At 43.2% G+C, this 16337-nt stretch overlaps 1 protein-coding gene across 1 annotated transcript in view; it reads right to left on the reverse strand.

The window, feature by feature from the left end:
- Window positions 1–16337, reverse strand: part of jazf1b (JAZF zinc finger 1b) — a 296764-nt gene that overhangs the window by 18891 nt on the left and 261536 nt on the right. The window lies entirely within an intron of this gene.

Consider the following 16337-nt stretch of genomic DNA (forward strand, 5'->3'; position numbering starts at 1 on the left):
TTCATAAAAAACATTTTGATTTCAACAGGCCATAAAACACATAGGTCCCAAAAATGTAGCCTTAATGGTGAACTGCTGCTCTAAAATTAGTCAGCAGTCAGCTGGAACAGGACCCAGTTACATTTGTTTTTGATATTGTGCTGAAGCCTCCAGACAGGCTTGCTGAGTTGAGCTAATGCCCATTCCTTTCAACGCCACTGATGTAAGGAGAACCAGGGCTGGAAACTTTGTACATTGGAATTCTTGTGTCCCAGGGCATCTTAGGGTACTAATGTACCAGCCAACCCATCAGCTTACATTAGACTTGGAAAGCTTTAGGAACATGGATGGAAATTTAAGAAAGAACAGGTCCAGAAAAGACTCTACGATCCATCCAAAATCTCATGATCCTCAATCATTCACAACTTATATATCCAATTCTCCTGTAAATTTTCTTACATTATCTGTCCGCATTGCCTTCCTGAGCAACCTTTTCTCCATGTCTAACACCCTCTCCATAAAGTAATTAGACCTAAACTGCCTATGCAAATTCCTTTTTCTCAGCCTGAGCCAGCCTTCCACAGTTCTAAAGTTTATGGCAATCGGGAATTTATTACCAGGATTCATTTATCTATTTATTTAAAAGTCTTGAATATTTATTTAACATCCGACTCTTCTCCTCTCCAGTTAATACCAGGCTCATCAACCTCAAAGCTCAGATGCCTAAACTAGCTAACAGTTTGGATGTCCTTACCCAATGTCTGGATAAGATTGCTAAAAGTGGTAACCAATATTGTACACAGTATTCCAAGTGTGGCAACATTAATGCTTTGTATTGACTCAATATCACCTGGATTTGTGTTGTCCTGTATTCTTAATATTACTAGTCCACTGAGTGACATAGTGGATTCTGGGATGTGTAGTTTGCCATCTTCTTGAGCTTCTTCACTCAGTTTGACAGAGTGACAGCTGTGGAAAACTGCATCAGCGTAAATCCCTGGTGTCAGAAGGAAGATCTTGCCTCTTTTACCTTTCATGGCAAGGTCAGTATTTATTGTCCATCTCTAATTGCCTCTGATAAAGTGGTGGCGAACTGCCTTCTTGAACTGCTGCAATCCATGTGGTGTAGGTACACCCAGAGTGATGAACGAGAGGGAATTCCAGCAATTTGACCCAACAGCATTGGAAGGAATGGCAATATAGCTCCAAGTCAGGATGGTGTGTGATTTGGAGAGGGACTTGCAGGTGGTAGTACTCCCAATGTGTCTGCTTTCCTTCTAAATGGTAGAGATTGTAGGTTTGGTTGTGCTGTTGAAGGAGCTTTGGCGATTTCCTGCAGTGTATCTTGTATAAGGTACACACTGCTGCCACCGTGCACCAATGGTGGTGTGAATGTTTTAAGGTAGTGGAGTACTCATCAAGTGGGCTGCTTTGACATGGATGGTGTTGAGCTTCTTGAGTGTTGTTGGAGTTGCACCCATCCAGGTAATGGGGAGTATTCCATCACACTCCTGAATTGTGCCTTGTAGATGCTGGACAGGCTTTGGGGAGTCAGGGGATGAGTTACTCACTGAGGAATTCTCAGCCTCTGACCTTCTCTTGTAGTCAGAGTATTTATGTGGCTGGTACATTATGTTTCTGGTCAATAGTAATGTCACAATATCGATGGTGGGGGATTCAGCGATGATAATGCTGTAGGATGTCAAGGAGAAATGGTAAGGTTTTCTCTTGTTGGAGATCGCAATGCCTGGCACTTGTGACCTGAATGTTAGTTGCCACTTAGCAGCCCAAGCCTGACTGTTGTCCAGGTCTTGCTGCATGCGGGCACAGACTACTTCATTATCTGAGGAATTATGAATGGGACTGATCAATGTGCAATCATCAGTGAACATTCTAACTTCTCACCTTATGAAGATCAGTGAAAAAGTAGTTGACTTAGTTGGGCCGAGGACACTACCCTGAGGAACCCCTGCACCGATGTCCTGGGGCTGAGATGATTGGTCTCCAACAACTACAACCATTTTCCTTTGCACTAGGTATGACTCCAATTAGGTGAGTTTTTCCTAACTTCAATTTTACTAGGGATTCTTGATGCTACACTCAGTCAAATGCTGCCTTGATGTCAAGGGCAGTCACACTCAGTCTGGAAATTCAAATCTTTTGTTCATTTTTGGACCAAGATTGTAATAAAGTCTGGACCTGAGTGTGTCTTGTGGAACCCAAACTAAGCATTGGTGAGCAGGTGAGTAAGTGACATTTAATAGCACTGTCAACAAACCTTCCATTCACTTTGCTGATGATTGAGAGTAGACTGATGGGGTGGTAATTGGCCAGATTGGATTTGTCCTGCTTTTGGGGGCAATTTTCCGCTTTGGCAGCTACTCAACAATGTTGTTGGTGTACTGGAAAAGCTTTGCTAGGGGCACGAGTAGTTCTGGATCACAAGTCATCAGTACTACAGCTGAGGTGTTGTCAGGGCCCACAGCATTTACTGTAACCAGGATGCACAACTATTTCTTGCTATCACGCGGAACAAATCGAATTGGTTTAGACTGGCATCTTGTGATTCTGCAATCTAAGAAGGCCAAGATGAATTATCCACTTGGCACTTCTGGCAGAAGATGGTTGCAAATGCTTCAGCTTTGTCTTTTACACTGACGTACTGGGCTCTGCCATTGTTCAGTTTTGGATGTTCACCGTGTCTTCACCTCCAGTTACTTTTTAAATTGCCCACCACCATTCATAACTGGATGTCGGAGACTGTGGAGTTATGATCTGATGCGTCAGTTGTGAGAATGCTTAGTTCTATAGAAAGCATTTTACTTCTGCTGTTTGGCATGCTTGCTGTCCTGTGTTGTAGTTTCACCAGGCTGGCACCTCATTTTTAGGTATACCTAGTGCTGCTCCTAGCATGCTCTCTTACAGTCTTCCTTGAACTGGGTTGCTCCTTTAGCTTGATGGTAATGGTGAAGTGAGGAATATTCTACAGATTCTGGAAAAGTACACCTTTGTTGCTGCTGATGGTACATTTTCTTCTTCTTAGGCAGTCATAGAGGATGACTTACTTCCAATCTGGTTCGATGGGTTCTGAGATGGTTGATAAGTCGAATGCACAATATGCAGACTCTGTCATATGCGGGGCAGGTGGTGCTTGAAGGGTTGGTTAGATGAGGTGCTTGGAAGTTTGTGTGTTCTCTCTGTCCGATGCTTTGACTTCTCTTGTGCGTGCTCCCGACAAAGTCTCTCAATGTGTTCAGTGCTTTCCTGAATGAAGCTTCTCCATTTTGGTCGGTGACAAGTCAGGGACTCCCATGAATCGGTAGGGATGTTTGATCTCTTCGGGGATGCTTTGAGGATATCCCTAACGCATTTGTGCTGTCCTTCTAGGAGTCTCCTCATGTGACCAGATTTCAGAGTAGAACAGTTGCTTCGGGATGCAGGAGTCTGGTGCCAGGCACACAAAAGACATGTCCTGTTCAGCAGAGCTGACAGCCTATAGCGCTTCATGGATACCCAGTTTTGAGCTGCTGGACCTGTTTTGAATCTATTCCATTTAGCACAGTTGTAGTGTCACACAGCATGATGGTGTTCTTAGTGTGAAGATGGGACTTGTCTCCACAAGGACTGTGTGGTGGTCATTTCTACCAATACTGCCATAGACAGATGAATCTGGGACAGATAAATTGGTGAGGAACAGGTCTTAAACTTAAATAAAGGCAATTATAAAGACATAAAGACAGGGTTGGCTAAAGCGGAATGGGAAAATAAGCTGAAGAGTAAGAAAATAGAGAAGCAGTGGCAGATGTTTAAGGAGATAGTGCATAACTCTCAACAGTTATATTCAACTGCGAAAGAAAAAGTCCATGTGAAGGGTGTACCATCTGTGGCTAACTAAGGAAGTTATGAAAGGATGGTATCAAATTGAAAGAAACAGTGTACAATGCTGCAAGGATTAATGGTAAACCAGAAGATTGGGTATTTTTTTTAAAAAACAAGCAAAGGATGACATAAAAAAAGGAAAAATTAGATTGAGAGGGGAAACAAACAAAAGAGAAAAACAGGCAGTAAAGGCTTCTAGTAGTATATGAAAAGGAGAAAAGAGTAGTGAAGAGAATTGTTGGTCCCTTAGAGAATTAATCCGGGAATTTAATAATGGGAAACAAGGAAATGGCAGACTTTGAACATGTATTTTGTATCTATCTTCATAGCAGAAGACAAAAAAATCCCAAGAATAGTAGAAAATCAAGAGGCAATAGGGAAGGGGGAGCTTAAAATAATCACGATCACTAGAGGAAAAAGTAATGGAAAAACTAATGGGATGAAAGGCTGACAAGTCCCCTGGACCTGATGGCCTGCATCCTAGGGTCTTAAGAAGTGACTGCAGAGATTGTGATGCATTGGTTGTAATCTTCCAAAATTTCCTAGATTCAGGAAAGGTCCCAGCAGGGGTCGAATGGCCTACTCCTGCTTCTATTTCTTATGAATTTACGATCTACCTTGACGATCGACACTGAAATCCCTCTGTGCGCTTTCTAAGCTCAGTGTTTCTGCCACATGGTGTTCAGTGTGGAAGAGTGCTGATTCATCAGCTGAGGGAGGGTGATAGCTGGTAATCAGCAGGACGCTTTCTTGCCCATAGCCCATGTTTGACCTGCTGTCATGAGACCTCATGCGAACTGAAGTCAATGTTGAGGATTCCCAGAGCATTCTCTCCCGTCAGTATACCACTGTGCTGCCACCTTTGGTTAGTCTGTCTTCCCAGTGGGACAGGACATACCCAGGAATGGTGAATGTGGCGTCTGGGGCATTGGCTATAAGGTATGATTCTGAAAGTATGATTAAGGCGGGCTGTTGCTTAGCTGTGGGATAGCTCTCCCAATTTTGGCACAAGTCTCTAGATGTTTGTGAGGAGGTCCTTGCAAGGTGCCTTTGTCATATTCAGTGCATAGGTCGTTGTCTGGTGGTCCATCCAGTTTTATTCTTTGGACTTTTCTATTTAACAATTTGACACAACTGAATGGTTTGCTAGGCCATTTCAGAGAGCAGTTAAGAGTCAACCCCATTGTGTGGGTATGGAGCCACATGTGGGCCAGGCCAGGTATGGACAGCAGACTTCCTTCTCAGAGGGACATCAGTGAACATCTGGAGGAAACACTGCTGGAGATAATTAATACACAGAAAAAACAACTGTATAGATGAGCTTGTTAATTTTGTTAGGTAGCAAGATGATGGCCGAAAGAACTTCAAAAAATATATTTTTCACTGATGTTATTAATTTTCCATTTCCTCCTTGCTAGGTGTTTTACTTTAGCTGCTCACTGCCTGCTGATTCTGAATAGATCACCTTCTCCCACTTTGCCTATGTTAATTGGTAGGTTCCTTGCTGTACAATTGTGAACTGTTATGAATGACTGTTGATCCAATCAGGTGCAAGCATGGCACATGGACTATGATTTTCACCTCCTGTTTTGGGTGGGATCATTGTGTTCAATATTGGAGTTCAGAGCTTACTGCCTGCTTCCACTGTCATACTACCTGCTGTCAGTTTGACTGGGAGCTTCAAATCGGTAACAAAAGTTCCCACCAGGAACAGTCAGAAGCTTCATCACACAATACGAATTGGGTCCGATGATATCAATAGCATCCTGATACAATTTTAAACTTCAATGGTTGAAGTATGTGGATGGAGTCTGCTGTCCCAGGACACCCACCTTCTGTGAGTGCAACCCTCCCCCCATAACATAACATGCTGCCAGCTGTCCAAATCATATCTTGAGGCCTCAATCCGCAGAGCTGCATCAAGTTGGCTGGTTGACACTCTGCAACTTTCCTTCCAAATTTAAATGAGGCAGGGGCCTCTTTGAAATGGATGCCCAGCCAAGGGTCACCCAAAAGTCAAATTTGATCCCAATATATCTTACTGAAAGGAAATAATATTATGGTAATTAATAAAAAGAATTAAAGCCAATCCTGACAATTGGGCAGCATTATTCTTGTAAAGTTAGAGGATTGTTCAGGTTTTCTTGTGCAGTCTGAAACTTTGAAAAGTCACAGGGAGCATTCAGCTGCTTAACTCCACACTAAGGTGTGCACAATGGCATCACCAAATTAATTAAGTTTCTACTTAGACAGTAACTTTTTGAAACTAAAAACACATTTCACATTGCCATACGCTTTCCAACTTTCCCACCTGCGAGATTGGCTATAACTCTGAGTAGATTTTCCCTGGGTGGACAGCCAGAAACTTTCTGCTTTCTTTTTATCTCCAGATGTAATAGGTTCCATGTTTGCACTGGAGTCCTTTCCTGTCTCCCTGAAGTCAGGACTTCACAACAACTTGCAAATATAATTCGCTTTTAATGTAGACAGAAAAAGTCCCAAGGTGCTTAACCATGCAAACAGCATATGCCCATGTACAAATTAAAGGTATCATGCGAGAGAATGGACGAGCCATTAATTGAACTCATCACCACTCCTAGTTATACCGGGGCAGAGATAAAATAAAATCTCTGTGCCAACAATACTTCCCATCTTCCAACTTGCAGGGACAGATCTGCACTACCAATACATTACCAGTAAGAGAAGTTAGATTCTTGGTAGCATGCCATTATTGGCAACATATTCACATATTCAATTCAATAATTGCCAGCAGGAGAACCTGTTGTTATCTAGTCAGCCATGTCAGGGAGATAAAATATACACACAACGATTTTAACCATCCCCATTCAGTGGAAACAGATCGGGGAACAATTAAAATGGAGCGGCACCATTTCCTGCATTGCTGATTTTATTATAGTATTATATAGTATTTGCAGAAACAGACTTAAAATCTATGCTAGTGTTAATGCTCTAGATACGCCTCCCCTCACCTTTCTTCATTTTAACCCAACAACATATTCTTCCATTCCTTTCTCACTCACTTGTCTATTTGGCTTCCCCTTGAATGCATCTATGCCAGTTGCCCCAACTACTCCTTGTAGTAGCAAGTTCCACATTCTAACCACTCTATTGGTAAAGAAGTGTCTTCTGATATTCCTAATGGATTTATTAGTGACCATCTTATACTGATGACCTCTAGTTCTGGTCTTCCACACAGGTGGAAACATACTCTACGTTTACCCTATCAAACCTTTCATAATTTTAAAGATCTCTATTTGATCATCCCTCAGTCTTTGTTTTTCTCGGGATACGAGTCCCAGCCTGTTCAATTTTTTCCTGATATTTATAAACTCCCAGTTCTAGTATCAGTCTAGTAAATCTTTCTTTGCACCTTCTCCAGAGGCGTTAGTTTTGGCAGCGGACGAGGCACCTGCAAAACTCCAGCGGGAACTAGATTAATGAACCGTTGGGGCTCCATGACAAAGATGGGACCCCAATAATATTTCAAGTCGTTCCCGAGTAGGTGCGTGCTGCAGGTGCCCCGCCAGGTGAACCAGGAAGCCAAAGCCCACTAAGGTAAATTTAAAAACAACTTTCCTCAGTGAGGCCTGGAAAAACAGGAGAGCTAATCTGGGAATGTCTGGGCCTCTGCTGCTCCGAGCTCCTCCATCTATCAGATGCAAGTCATTTGGAAGATCACCCTCCTCAACTATGTGGTTTATTTTTACACCACTATAAGTATACCATTGGTTAGTGAATGACTTATAAAATGTCCTTTTTACATATCATTTCTTATACAGTTTTTTCATTTGCAGTATTTTTTTTATATTTAATCCAAACTAGAACTAAATTAGAGACAAATAAATGATGTTCCATGTAATAAGCTACATTTTAGTTTATTTAATTTCTAAAGTAGCTGCTTCAATTATTCTTTTTACTAATATATTAAACTACAAACTGTTCTTTTACAGCTTTACTGCAGTGTAAATGTTCTGCTGGGATAAAATCTAGGGTAAATACTAATAAAAATCATGTCCCAAGAATGGTTAAAGAGCTGTGGCAAGAGTTGTGTTGCTTCAATTCATCTGATCACTTGTTAGAGCTACAAGCTCAAATGTGCCAGCACTTCATTTCTGGCAAATTACAGGAGGACAAGCACTATACTATTCAGTATATTCTGAATTATAATAAGCCATTACTGTTCAACAGTGGCATAATGTGGGCATTGTGAATGACAGTTAGCTGGACTATTGGGAGATGTGAGTCTTGCTCCCAGGATGTGCATGTCCTGTTCCAGCCATATGAGACATCTGTCAACAACAAACTTCCTGATGAGCACCAGAGGTGCTGCAAACCTGCCCAGGCTGCTCCAAGGTAGCAATATGCTGCCAAAGAGCAACAACAGTATTTTTCAAGGATAATGTTACAGCAATTTTCAAAAATAACTATCAACTCTACAGGCCCACTTAGCTGCAGCTTATAAGCCTGCACTTTTCAGGCCTCTCCGACTAGCTTACTAAATGTACTACCTGATATGGCGCTGAACCACATATACTAGGTAAAGTCCCATTTTCACTCTGCAGAATTAGCTAATTTTACTTAGGGGTGTTACAAGTGGCCTCAATGTTGCCATCAGGAAGGATAAAATATATGATCAGTAGTTCCTGCTGGACTGCATATGAGCTTAATGTTGAATGTGCGTGCATACTGTAGGTAGAAAATAGCAAGAAGTCTCACCTGCAGTAGAGTTTTGGCCACGCAGATCACAAACAATGGAGTGGCACAAAGAAGAGGCATGAGATTTGTCCGGCAGATTAACCGCTGGACTCATGCAGGAGCAGACAGGAGAAAAGGCACCTAATATTGGTGGCATTGGAGCTCAGCTGAATTCTGTCCTTGCCTGACATTCACACGTGTGATTCACACGTGAATCCCTCCAGCAGGGATTCTTGGCAAGAAAGCAGGACTGGGAATTGTAGCCTGTTTGCTCTGTCCAACCTACTGCGCTTCAAACTGTTTCTTAGCCAAGTCAGTAAAATTCTGGGCCACAACCTGACAATATTAGTTGGGAACATTTGGTCACTGTTAGAGAAATTATGAGTATCTTTCGACAGTGTACAATGCAATCATATACATTCACAAGTGTTTCAAATTTATAAAAATAAATACTGCATTACCAAAAATAAACAGAAAGTCATACAAGTGAATATTTTGGACCTGATTTTCAAAGTGGGGTAGGGACCTTGACACCCAGATGTATTCTGGTTCCCCACCCCACACCTGAACTGCGTCATTCTCACAACTCTATTTTGTAAATGTAAATGTTAATAGGGCAGGAGGTGAACTCAGTGCCCTATCAGAGGCACCGAGCACCTGCCTGGTACCAGCCAAGTTGGGGCCTACTACTGCCTTGTCAAGGAGAACGGGCAGCTCATGAAAGGACCAGAAAGATAAACATGGTGCAAAGTGGCCATGGGCACCAAGTTGAGGTCCAAAAAAACAGATAGAAGCAAACTTTCTTTTGTCCTGTGGTGATCCCCAACAGCTGCACACTAATGGGCACCACTGTGTTCAGCTTCGTGCACAAAAAGGATTAAAAATCCCATTCTATTCAGGGCAGGCCCCTTGACAAGTTCTTCAAGGGGCTGTTAATTGGTGGAGAGTGAGTTTCCTGTCCCCTCCCCATCTAGGCCCTTTGAAAATTGCCAAGTTTCCAATAGGCAGTGGGATCCACTGGCGCTATCCAGGAGCACAATTTTCAAATCATGCCTGCACCCATATCCAGCCCATTGTATTAGCTTGTTGATATGGTTCAAGGTCAAACAATATTTAAATCAATTTCCTTAATACTCTTTGGACAACAGTGAAAATGAAACATACAATAAAAGAGCCTGCTACCTTTCCAGGATAACTGCAACATGGCAATCCAGAAAACTAGCACAAGGATACAGCTTTGATACAGCTGACAAGGTGAAAAATCAAGAACAGATTTCCTTCCATCAGGGGCGAGGGGCAGGTCCAGCAAAATAGAAAGTTGGGGATAGGTTTTCTGTTTTTATTTCAGATCTCCAGCACCCGCAGTATTTTGCTTTCACTTCTCCAAATGCTGCCACAGTAGTCACTTTCCCACATCTAAGATCAACTCATTCACAGAAACACACTCTCTTAATCCAACTTCCATAGTTCATACCAGCAATCTTCTCTCTGCAATTCAAGTTCAGCAATTTTACCAGCCCTGTTGAAACTGATACTCTTTTCCTCCTCTGCCCTTAATTCAATACGGCATTCCATGCTCCTTCCAATCCAGTTAAAACTGGCAACTTTCTTCCAACCCCGATTCAAGGCCACAGTATCCTGTACCCAATTCAAGGTGACAATATATCAACTGCTACCCCCTCTCCCCACCCCTGACCTCTCTGCCCTATCCTCTCAGCTCATGCTGCCACTCTGCTTTTGCAGTCCAATCTTTTGCCCCTTCCTCGTCTTTTTCAATGCCATACATTTCCATCTCTCTTCACTGTAACCATATCCCTTTTCTCTTCATTGTTATATATTTCGCTCTCCCCTTCATTTCTATGTTCTCTCTTCCCTTCGTTTCCATTTACTTTCCCCATCATCATCCATTTTGCCCCCAATAGTCATAGTCAGGTCCTCTAATGAATGGAAGGGGTTCCATCTGCCACACTGTAGGCAGAAACTTGCTTAGAGTATGCAATGGCTGGGTTCCTTTCATAGTATCATAGAATGGATACAGCAGAAAAAGAGGCCATTTGGCCCATCATGTTTCTGCAGGCTCTCTGTAAGAGCTACTTAGTGAGTCCCAATCCTCCCTGCAAATTTTTTCACTTCAGGTAATTATCCAATTACCTTTTGAAAGCCACGATTGTGGCTGCCTCCATGGCACTCTCAGGCAGAGCATTACAGATCCTAACCACTCACTATCTAAAACATTTTTCCTCATATTGCCTCTGTTTTTAAAAATTTCATTCATGGGATGTGGGGATTGCTGGCTAGGCCAGCATTTGTTGCCCATCCCTAATTGCCGTTACATCGGTGTCCTCTGAACTCTTCTGCCAATGGGAACAATTTCTCCCTATCTACTCTGTCTTGACCCCTCACCGTTTAGAACACCTTGGATCAATCTCCCTTCTCTAAAGAGAACAGCCTCAGCTTTGTCAATTTATCTTCATAACAGAAGTCCCTGTGACAGCACCTTCCAAACCCGCAACCTCTGCCACCTAGAAGAACAAGGGCAGCTGATACATGGGAACCCACCACCTACAAGTTCCCCTCCAAGCCACACGCCATCCTGACTTGGAACTATGTTGCCGTTCCTTCACTGTTGCTGGGTAAAGATTATGGAACTCTCTCCCTAACAGCACTGTGACTGTACCAACACGACATGGACTGCAGCAGTTCAATTAGGATGGGCAATAAACACTGGCCTTGCCTTTGATGCTCACAATCCATGAATGAATTAAAAAATTAATAGGGCCCTCTAATGCTGATGTCAGCATGAAATGCTGATTATTGGCATGCATTTGTCAGTACTTGTCAGCGCTATTAGGGTAAGAATAAAAATGGTTAATGCACATTCAACTCATCAGTCACAAAGGAAACGTTTCCACCTTCAGTCATTGCCAATAAATTGAACCGTGGCAAATGTCTAAAGACAAGTTTACAATTGACAACAATGCATCAAAAGTGAAAGAAACAGCTGTTTCAGTAAAATAACCACAACAACTATATTCATTATGCAAAAGTATTGTTGTCTTCTTTTCAAAATACATCAAGAGCACTACACTATTATCAATTCCATTTTATCATCTTCTCTCCACTTTTTTTTCAGTTGAATATTTGTGCTCATTGGTATTGAGAATATTTAACAGTTTTGCATCCAGTGTCAGCATTATGCACGCTCAGGTATATACACACAAGTATAACAAAATTTGTAACTCTGTTTAAGAACATGCCCTTTAACCAGCCTTAGGAAAACCCCTTCCATGGCATCCATTTCTTACTAAAATGCCCGTCACACCATCAAAGAAAGAGTTAAAGTCTGTAGAGACTTTTCTATTTTTTTTGCATAATGAGTACAGGTTATAGCCTTCATCTCTTATCATTGGAAGGAGTTCATTAGGATTGAGGGCAAGCAGCTTTGGTTTATTAGATATAAATAAAAGTCTATTCATGAGACTTCCTACAATGATAGACCAGGGATGAATCTCATGCCATCTGTCTGGGTTAGTTTTATATTCATTTCCCAGTGATAACACTAACAATACTTGCAGATATAAGATTCTTTTGGGAAAAAGATGATTCAAATCTGTTCTATGTTAAAGCTACAACACATTAAAGATTCAATGTTGGTAAACAAAGATGTTCTCCATCTGTTTACACTGCGTCACGTAAGGTTGACTGTCTATCACAGGTGGCAGTTTACTACAAAGACATCATTCCCATGACAGTTATGCAAAACAAGTATTATAACGCACTCATTATTATTAACAGTTGTACAGCCCTAATGTACATGGAAAGTACATTTGCAATTTTAAACTGTTTCTTGAAATTTTAAAAATTAACAGAATGAGAAATCATTTTTCAGGTAGCTTATGAGCTAGGATGTGATGGGTAGGGGAGGCGGAGAGAAAAAGGGAAAACTATACCCTATTAAAGATATTACTACTAAGCAAGATTAAGATTGGTTTAAATTAGTATTTACCCCTGCCCTGTCCCCATCGTGCACATTGAAGCTGCAGATTTAAAAAAATGTTCTTGGAATGGCAAGGCAATATTTATTTCCTATCTCTAGTTGCCCTGAGGGCATTAAGAATTAATCATATCAGTGTAGTGTGGGGCTAGACTGGGCCCGGTGACAGGTTCCCTTCCTTAAAGGATATTATTTAATAGTTGGGAAATTGCAATAAATTCCCAAGGCAGGATTTGAACTTGACTTCTGGGCTGCTAGTCCACTACCATAATAACCACCTGGCTACTGCATCCTAATAGATCCTCCGTATCCTTTCTGTTCATCTCAAATGATCTATCCTGTCATACCATTGGCGGAATCGTCCCAGATTTGCACTAAGTGCAGTATTGGGCAGGAAAAGTGACGCTTTACCCACCGACCGCAATGGCAGCTTTTCACGCCGTCTCGTCCTAAACCTGCAACATTAATTATGCATTCCTGGGATACACGCTATTTCCATGGCGGGCAGACTCTGTTTCGCCTGCCACACCGTCACCTCGCTGCTTCATCATGTCAGGCGCCACATTTAAAGTACAGCTGCGCTCAGTGCTTCCAGCTCAGGACTGCTGTAAAGAAGATATGGCCCCGAAAGGCAAGACGACTGCAGCCCTCAAGCGCTTTTTGGACGCTGTGGAGGCCCGCTGTGATGTCCTCTACCCTCGCTCTGGCTGCAGGAAGGGCAGCTACATTACCACTCCAGCTTGGTAGGCGATGGCAGTGGAGAGCAATGGGGATCAGTGCCAGTAGTGCACAGGAGAGGTTGGCCATCCAATGGATGAATGACCTCATCCTTGCCGCCAGGGTATGGCAACCATCTCATCACTCTAAAGTCACTCACTTAAGCCCATCACACATTCACTGGCATCTCACTCACTGCCAGCTTAAGGGACACCATCACCCATTCTCACACATATACCCTCACATGTCCACCTGACCTCGTCTCCTCTGGAGGCTGCCTCCTCAGCCCTCACCATTTTGAGGTCACTTGCACAGATCAACTTGTGCCCCCCTACACACCCTGGGATACCCTCCTTTGCCAGTACAGCCAGTGTCCTGCAGCCTCTTCCCTTGCCTGAGGCCACTTCTCCCCCTTCCCTAAGCAAGACCTTCCCCTGGAGCCATTGAAAAGCCACCCACATATGGCTGATCTGGTAGGTAGAGACCTGCCCGTGAGCCCTCCTAAAAGTGATGTGCTGTCTGTCAAACCTGGTGCTGATGATTGTGAGTGCTGATTGAAGCACGGTAGACAAACAAATCTTAAAGTCCTGTGCGCAGTGCTGCCTGCCAAGTGCATGCCTTATATATGCCATTGTGAAACACGTCGTTGGGCAGACGATCCAGCATGGGGGATGAGTCCAGTGGGCTGGCCATATAATGACGTGCTGATGCATTACAATGAGGTTCCCGACGTCTGATGGGGTGGAATGTGGCCTGTCGTCGATGGGCTGAGCGGACAATCGCAAACTGGTTTCACGACGTCATGAAACTGATTTTTGGTCTTCTCAATGTCTGCTCACACCACCAAACACACCCAACGCCAGTGGGCACAGAAAATCTTGGTCCATGAGTGCAATGCCTAATCAGCTTTGGCATTAGTGTTATACCAAGTAATCGACAGTTCATAATATCATGTGGGATCACTAGATACCTCGGAGTGAAGAATTCCAAATGTGAAACTGAAATGAAGGCAGAAAGAATTACACAACTCCTGAAAGAGAGCAGGACAAAATTCATAGAGCCAACCTCCAGTGATGGAATCACTTGGGAGAAGAATACTTCCACTGCCAAGATAGCATTTTGCGCCAAATACTGTTTCCTCAGTTTCTCCTTAGAACATAATGTGGGAAGCCAAAACTGACAAAAGGCTCCTTACCAGGTGATTAATAGGCTGCCAAGTAGTACTGCTTGTTGCTTAGGATCACTCACAAAATTCTAGTTGTCCAGCAAGTCACTGTGCTCAGGCCTCGGGTGGGAAGGGGCAGGGGTCACCTTCCTTAATGGCCACATATCCACATCAGGGTGCTTCCCCCGACACAGGGTCTGCCCTCTCACCCCGGTGGGTGCTCCTGACCTCGCCATCAAGACCCTCTTATCACCCTCACTGCTATGAGACCACATGCGCTTACCTGGTCCTGGACTCCGGGACTTTGAATCTGGGGACTGCTTGCAGTCCCAGTCTCGTCCACTGCTGCTACTGGCACTGTTGGGACTAAAGAATTGCTGGCCATCAGACTGATTGGCAGCTCGCTGAGGCAGGACTTCCTCCTGAAAGTGGGGTGCAAGTTCTGTCTCCAGCCAATTAACAGTCCTTGAAGTGTTATATGGCTGCAGGGCAGCCAGTATCAACAGGGAAACCCCACCATCTGATGAGGCATTAGCTGCAACTGCAGTCAGTAGGGATGGGTTATGGTGAGCCAGGATATCAAGTGAGATTAGCTTGTCTTTAATCTGGTGCAGAATGCAAGCCAACACCATGCTTGAACCTTTTTCAATAGTGTCTCAAGGGCTCATTGACTTGTGATAGGTTTGGCAGAAATTCTACCAGCTGATTTATCATACCCAGGAATTGCTGAAGATCTGGAATGAATGGCGGGGTCGGAAATTCACTGATGGCCCTTGTTTTTTCTGGGGCCGCCATTTTGCCTTTACTGCTCACAATGAGGCCTAAAAATCAAACAGGTGTTTTGGGGAACTCACGCTTATCGTGAAATGTCAGTGTTTCTTCCTGCAAACACTTCAAGGTGGTGTTAAGTCTCAGGTCATGTTCTTTGGCAGTGGATCTGTGGCATACTACGCTTTTAAGACCTTGCAAGACGGTAGATATTCTTACTGAAAAAATTTTGGGTGCCGAGGTTATGCCAAACGGCAAAGAATTAAAGCAAAATCTGCCGAATGGGGTAATAAAGGTTGTCAATAATTTAGATTTTTCATCTAACTGTACCTGCCAAAAGCCATTGTTGGCATCGAGTTCGAGAGCATTGTACTCTTGGACAGCTCAGTCAAGCTATTGTCCACTGAGGACATTGGGTAGATTTCCCTTGCCACAGTCTTGATAAGTTGAATCAGGTCGACACAGACACAAAGGGACCCATTTAGTTTAGGAACCGGAACCATTCTGGAACACCATTGTCAGCTTAGTGATGGGAGGTGACTCCCATCTTGGTCATCTTTTCAAACTGCAGTTGGACCTATTTCATGAGTGGATGTGGTATCTTCCTCGGTGTGAAAAGACACAAAGGTTTAGCACTTTTCTTCAGCGTTATGCTGCATTCAGTCTTCAATCGCCCCAGCCCAATGGACAGTTGTGAAAGATCCTTTTGAAGTCAGACCCAGATCCTTGCTGGTTGATTTCCTCGATCTTTTGTTTGAGATTGAGGTCGACACAGGCTTTTTGACTTAGAAGAGAGAACTCCTGCTTGTGAAGCACATATAATGTTTCCTGTATGTTTGTTCTTATACTGGAGCATTGCTTGCAACGTACCTTTGACCTGCAGCTTGATTCCTCCTGGGCCATATAACTGGGTTGTAGATGGCCACAGGCATCGTTTTACTAGTCATGGTTCTTTATCGAACAAGACTGTTACCCTTGCTCCTGTATCCAATTTGAAATTAGTGATGTGCCCATTGACACAAATGCCCACATTCCAGAAAGCGTATCTTGTATCTTTGATCTTGCCTAGGAGACATAGTTGTTCCTTTTCTTGCTTAGAGTCCTCTTTTCATTAATTGC

Source organism: Cetorhinus maximus, chromosome 3 (assembly GCF_964194155.1).
Source record: "Cetorhinus maximus chromosome 3, sCetMax3.hap1.1, whole genome shotgun sequence".
NCBI classification, from domain to species: domain Eukaryota; kingdom Metazoa; phylum Chordata; class Chondrichthyes; order Lamniformes; family Cetorhinidae; genus Cetorhinus; species Cetorhinus maximus.